Source organism: Wasmannia auropunctata, unplaced genomic scaffold (genome assembly GCF_000956235.1).
Source record: "Wasmannia auropunctata unplaced genomic scaffold, wasmannia.A_1.0 LD336035.1, whole genome shotgun sequence".
In the NCBI taxonomy this organism is placed as follows: domain Eukaryota; kingdom Metazoa; phylum Arthropoda; class Insecta; order Hymenoptera; family Formicidae; genus Wasmannia; species Wasmannia auropunctata.
In genome coordinates this window covers 760227-767264 of record NW_012026855.1, presented here as the reverse complement: position 1 = coordinate 767264, position 7038 = coordinate 760227, and positions in this window count along the sequence as shown.

Here is a 7038-nt window from a genome sequence, read left to right as displayed (position 1 = left end):
TTCGTTATATATATATAACCCCGCATGAAGCTAAATGTCTTAAAATGATTTCAATGTCCCGTAGTCTCGCTCTCATGAGATATATATTGGTTAACCTCTGAGTGACGCGTGTCAAAAATATAATACAACTTACGAACACAACCACGAATTGGGTTTTATGAAGATTGATGAATGGTATGTATGACTGGCGGCAGAGAAAGTAGATTAATTATAAAACTAGTAAAATTGTTAACGAGACGTCAGCTTTTATAACTCTAGACGCTGCAAATACTTTTTGAAACTCCTTTTATTAATTCATCATCTCGCTGAGCTTCTCTTTACGAGCAGCTTTACGAGCACTATACACACATAAATCACTCAATCGCGAATTGAGTTTATGCAGACTAATTGGTACGCTTTGATGATACACTATATATATGTGTCGTAGTATATAAAGACAAAAGTTTTAGTATATTTATTTAAATTATAAAGTTGAAAAAGATCTCTTGATATGATTATATAAGAGATCTTCTCTCATATGAAGAAAAAGATCTGATTGACTCGTGGCTCATTAACGTGACAATATTTTTTATGCTTGCTAGAACGATAATTTACTTTCTTTTAAGATCTAAAGAATAATATAGAATAAAAAAGACAAGCAAATTTATTAATTCAAAGCTTCTATTTGAAGAAACGCCTTTACAACGATTCGAAGCATTCGAAAATTTCTCGTGCCCTGCTTTTACGAAAGTATTTTGTATTCACTGCGAAATTCTATTTATTTATCCGTAGAGTTCGTAACTCTTCGCGTTGTGGTTGATATCGAGCGATTGAATATGAACTGAATAAAGATTTGCGCTTAGCAAACGATATTGATGGCGACCGGTAACGAAAAGAAATAGGCGAAGGAAATTAATAATAAAGTATAGAGACCGCGAAAAGCGCTTTAACGCGTAAGAAAGAATATTTCGCTCTCGCGTCTTTAATATGGTCCCGATCGCCCTCCTCCATTTCTGATCCTCCTGTCTCGTCCTAAATTACTCCGCACTCCTTCCCCCACGAGCGCGCCGCGAATTGGATCCTATGAAGATTTATCGGTGAACGTCCGTGGAATCTCCTGCGAATTTAAAGATGGGTTTTCAAGACGGAGCACGCAAGTAAGTGATGCACGTTTCATTACACCGGCGTCACGTAAAAGCGGGAAATGAGACAAGTCGGTCGGGGCGCTCGCAGGGCGCGCGCGACGTGTCCTAGGGGAGTCCGCAGGGAGGAGGAAGAGGAGGTGGAAGAGGAGGAGAGGAGTGACGTGAGGGTGCGCGCAACGACAGAGAAACGCAGGAAAGTGATGAATGATCGCGCGATTTCCTGCGGGGCGGGGTGGTAGTCTGACTCCCTGACCAGGGCGACATTGTTCCAAAATGCTGCAGCTTCCCGTCGCGTCGGTCGGCGGGACCCATGGCTCTCGGCAGCTGCCGGCCTCTGGGACGCGTGCGGTTCGTCGTGCGGGCTCTGCTCGCAATGGGAAAAGCAATAACGTTTTCCACCGTCTCGTGAAAGCTCGGCGACGCACAGCAGGGAATCGACGATTATCCGTGGCGTAACTTTTTTTTATCTTTGCTATTTATCTGGCGCCATTAGGCGCAGAAGTCAGGGCCGGAAACAAGTAGATGTAACAGAAATAAATAACATCATACATTGCAGAAACGTGCGAGAAGTGGAACATTATTAAAACAAATTGTTTCTTTAAACAATATTGTTAAACGGACATGTATAAATTTTCATACAAAAATGCGTTTCATATAGAAAATTACTATTCTTTGTAATGAGCACGCAATTTTTGATTCCCTGCAGCGTTACAAACTTGTCTTTCTCTTTCCAAAATAATTAATTAAATGGTCTGCTAAGCAAAATGGCTGCGAAAGTCTGTGTGAGTATTTCGAGATCAAGTATTCGCAACATTCAACGCTTTAATCATCTACCCCTCGTATTTACTTTCAATAAGAAAGTTCCCCGTTCTCTTCTTGCGTTTAGGATCGCTGTATATAGGTATTGTACGAAAGATTCCTTTCATCATTGTAATTCCGAAAGAGTTGATTTCGATTATATTAGCGAGACGGAACGTGGTCTACTTCGACAAAGAGGGAGATCCGGCCGTCGATTCCTCCGCTGTTTTTCGACGAGGAAACTTTCGCATAGGCGGGTCTTTATTAAATCCACGATACCACGGTGGCGAGAATCCTCTTTGTCCGCTCTCCTCTCCGGAAGGACCGGGGCGAGGGAGGAGGAGGAGGAGGAGGAGAAGGAGGGGAGGGGAGGGGACGGCGAAATGCCACCTCCACTCGGACGATTGCCGGAGAATTGAGTTACAAAGAAAATTAATTAGACGTCGCGTTACGGAGAACGTTGCGACATCGCGGACCGTCGTCGTCCCGCGACTTCGAAGTTCCTCGATTCGGTCGGCGGGCGAGAGAACTTCTTTTCAAAAGCCGAGGGATCTCGGCGCGGTTTATCGAGTTTACCGGGGCGTAATTTGACGTCGTCGCGAAGAGATACACTTTTCACGACGGGGAGAACGCGAGGGAGGTCACGGGTGCGCGGCGCGGCGCTCTCTCGCGTCCGTGGCATCCCGGAAACAGGTCTGGCGTCGCAATTAGCGATAAATCTCGCGACAATCATTTCGTCAGGATCGCGATTGCTATCGCGCCGAGCTGAGGAATTCGGTCCTAATTCCTGCCGGTTTTGCTCCCGCCCGTGATAAGATCGTCAAGCACGACGCTTTCTAATCTAAGCGGGCGCGCGTCGTGCAGACAATAATTACGACGATAATTTCTCCGTGGCGTTAATTCACGAACCGAGACTTCAGTAATGCCAATACGCTCGCTCTCGCAATCTGCTTATTACATAATTATATTTTACAATTGACACGAGAAAAGGAAACCAGCTCTTTAAAATGCTTTAAAAGCTAAAAGCCAACTTGATCTAGCAATAAGAGTAAAATCTGAAGAGGCGAGGAATGTTAATCGAATCGGTTTTCGGAGAATTTTAACCGGATTACTTTTCGTTATATTGGTTTTTTAGTTTAAAACTGACCTAATTTTTAATCACGTATAAAACATTTTCAATTGTAATGTAAGATTCATATATGTAAAATACGGCTGTTTAAAAAAATGCTAAAACTGCTGAGTGTGGAAATTAAAGTCACAATTAAATTGTCAATAAATTAAACGCACCGCTGCAAATTACTGCAATTACTCGTATAACGTAGTTCCTTGTGTAAAGTTATCAGCTTTAGGAGGTACAGGATTATCCGGCGGCAAAAAACTTCTCGGGAGAGGAAGGATAGCCGTCTCCGCCTCGGCGATCAACTGGGTTGAGTTTAGAGACGGAGAATTAATTACTGGCTGCAGACTGGCCGACATATGGTTCCGTGTTCACATCCTGCCGCCGCGCTACTTTTGAGGGAAAAATCGAGCTGACAACGCCGGTTGGCGTTCGTGTAAAAGACGCGATTAGTTACTAGGAAAATGCTGTTATGTTCGAGACACATGTACGGCAACGCGCGACATATAAGCAGCTGTTCAATCTTAACGAATGCACGTTTTTGAATGCTGACTGGAAATAAAAGAGATATTTTTAAATCCTCCGAGATTCCGCCCTTCCCCAGCCTGAATCAATGTCCTCCGCGTGTTTACGAATAAAACACCCTGACAGTTTGAATTATAGATTCAATTATTTCGCGATTACTATTAACTCACGCAACTCATTCCACATTAATAATACGAAAATTTTCTAATTACAAATTTTAATTTTGACGACAGAGAAGTTTCCCTCTATATGGATTTAATGGAAAATACCGCCTCGCTCTTAAATACGTACATAATAAATTTTCTCCTACATTCCGTGATGTTAGATGCTATGTCAGATGCTACGAAATTTTGCGTTTTAATAAAACAGTAAGTGAGCTAAACGTCAAATATTTAAATTGCACCGAGAGAGAGGATAACATGCCGACGAGCACTTGTTCCGCGCATCTCTTAACTCCGAATATCTTACTTTCGGAATACCATCAGCTCGTACGAAAGGTATTTTCGTATAAGATTCGATGACGGGGAAACGATTTGTTTACAAGGGAACTGTTAAAATGGAAAGCGCGCGGCGCCATTCGAGCAGCTGTCTGTCGTCACTGATGGTGCCGCGGATCATATTTCGGGCGACCGCTCGGAAGGCGGTCCGGCGAAACTTCGATCCGTCGGCGACGACGACGACGACGACGACGACGACGGCGGCAGCGGCGGCGGCAGCGGCGACGGCGGCGATGACGGCGGCGACGCGAAAGTGGGTGTTTAATATCGCGTTAATATAATCGCCCGAAAATAGGAAAAGTTTCCGACGTGCCGCGCAAGGGCCGCCGTTCTCGTTGCTTCAGCATTGCCCGTAGTTAAGCTGCAAAGAAAATTAATTAGGCGCCAACGTGGCACCCGACGCGGGTTATCTTTCTCTCCTTCTCTCTCTCTCTCTACCACTGCTTGTGGTACGCGCGCGTATATATTATATATATATATATATATATATACACATATATATCTATATATGTATATATATATGTAAATGTATATACGCTAATAAGTACGCGCGCTTACATAAACACGTATATGCATGCGCGTCCGCGGTGTGTACGCCACACGGAGGGAATATTCGCGTAAGTATTTACGCCTATATATGTATACGTACAATATCCCCTGCCCCATACCACATCGCTGTATACACAGCATAATGCTTAGCGGTGAAACGCGTCTATCCAGAATCTTGAAGGGCTTCAATAATATCTGGAAGCTACTTCCAAAGTCTTGGCGAAGTTCTAGCAGTTTACGATACGTGCTGGGGGCGACGTTAGGTATCCGCCCAATCCACTTACCCTCTCCTCCCCGCCCGCCATATCCCGAAAGTCTTGGGCGCCTCGGTGGGTAGCCGGGGTGGAGAAGACGCGGGAGGAGAGGAGAAGGTCCCATCATCTCTCCCTCCCTCCCTCCCACCCGTAGTGCCCATAAATTATCACTTGGCGGATACGACACACGCTCCGGTGGCTTTAACTTTTCTGCTTAATCGGGTAAGAGCGGCGCGCGGCGCGGCGCGTCTTGCCGATCGTGTGATTAGGCTCGGTTACGCGGATCAACGGTGATCAACGGTGCCGCGGCCGAGATAACGTCGCCCGCTGCTCGCCGCCCGAATACTTCGCGTGATCTCTCCATTCCCGACCTCGCCATACCATGCCGCGCGCCACGCCACGCCACGCCACGCCTCGTTCGCCCCGCGATATATGTTCGATAGTAAATTTTTTACGGGCGTCCGTGGAATCGGTCCTCCGTGACGTCCGCTTCTCGACGTCGAGAAAATCGCCGGCACGGCGCCGCCGCCCGTCCGTCGGAATAATTTATTGGAAAACAATTGAATCTCTTCTGGACACAGACAGTGCGGGGATAGCATTGCTTAGACGTCTATTTACGGGAGGGATATTTTCTGGGAACGTGGCCCCGAAGAATGCCCGATATAATTGTGCATTGAGTGAATAATTGCTCGTTGCGTTGTACTTTGGTGCGGTAATTAGTCGGGCTCATAATTGCTGTGAAATCAATTATCTTTCTCTTTCGCGAGCGCCAACGAGAAGAAGAAGAACGCTTATTAAATTAATTGTAGACTCTGTGGGAATTTAAGTAATAATCGTTTTATTTCTAACGAGGTCACAATATGGAGATTGCAGTCTTTTCTGACGTAAATACATGAATGCCCCTTCAACCCTTTCAATCCTCTTTTAAAGTTCTCTATCTTAACTTGAATAATAAACACCATATTTTGACAAGATTAAAATTTAATCGGTTGATCCTGAAATTTGATATATATTTATGCGTTAATTCGGCATTATCATAGACAGTTTGCATGCACAATATATGTAATTATGTCATACGAATAATTGTTAGATTGGACGAACTTACCAGTGAAGTCCGATCCTAATTATGCCCTTTGTCTCGTCCGGATGGAAACTATGTAGTTGTGCTCCCGCACCTACCTTGACAACAGATTTTAAAATACCGCCAAAAATAAAAACGGCGGTGAATCGGGCGCCGTCGCGCCTCCTGTGTTCCCGCGCCTCCTGCGTTCCCGCGCCTCCTGCGTTCCCGTGCGCTGCGCGCGCAACGACTCTCATGAGTTCAAAAATTTCGAGGCAAAGCGCTAACTCTAGGGAGGGTAAAGCAAAAAGAAAGGGAAGGGAGGTCCATCCGGACGAGACAAAGGGCATAATTAGGATCGGACTTCACTGGTAAGTTCGTCCAATCTAACAATTATGCCCAAGTATGTCTCGTCCGGATGGAAACTATGTAGATGTTCATATCAGCGATTTGCCGCAGAACATAATGACTGGATAGAAGATTAAGAATGGGAATAATATAATATATTAACATTGTTGGGAACATTTAAACATTGCACATACAGAAGAAAATTATGAGATACATAACAAGTGTAACATAAAATGAAAGTAAAATAATTTATTATTATTATTTCTTTTAAATGACCCTCGCGTAAATAATCTCAATTCTTTAAGGTAAGAGAACCGCGTTACTAAAATCCTCTGGATTAATAATGGGTCTATTATAAAAGTTGGCGAAGACTCGGGACTCGCCTGTCCAACCCGCAGCACGTTTGATCAAATCAAGAGCGACACCCTTTTCTGCTGCTCGAGAAGTTGAGGCGTGTCTGGTACTATGTGCAGAAAACACGGAAGTGTTAACTCCACATTCCTCTAGGCCCTGTTTGATCCAACGGCTGACTGTTTGTGACGTAACCGCCTTGTAAGGTTTAGAAAAGGAAATAAAAAGAAAATCGCCTGTCGATGGGCGTAAGTCTTTAGTTAAATTAATGTAATGTTCCATAAGACGAACGATACAGAGATTTTTGTGATCGTCAAAGCGAGAAAAACAGAAGACGGGTTGGTAGCGACCCGGAGCTGATGTTTTAATCCGGTCTGGGATACGAATAACAAGTTTCTCGTTTAAAGAAATGTGA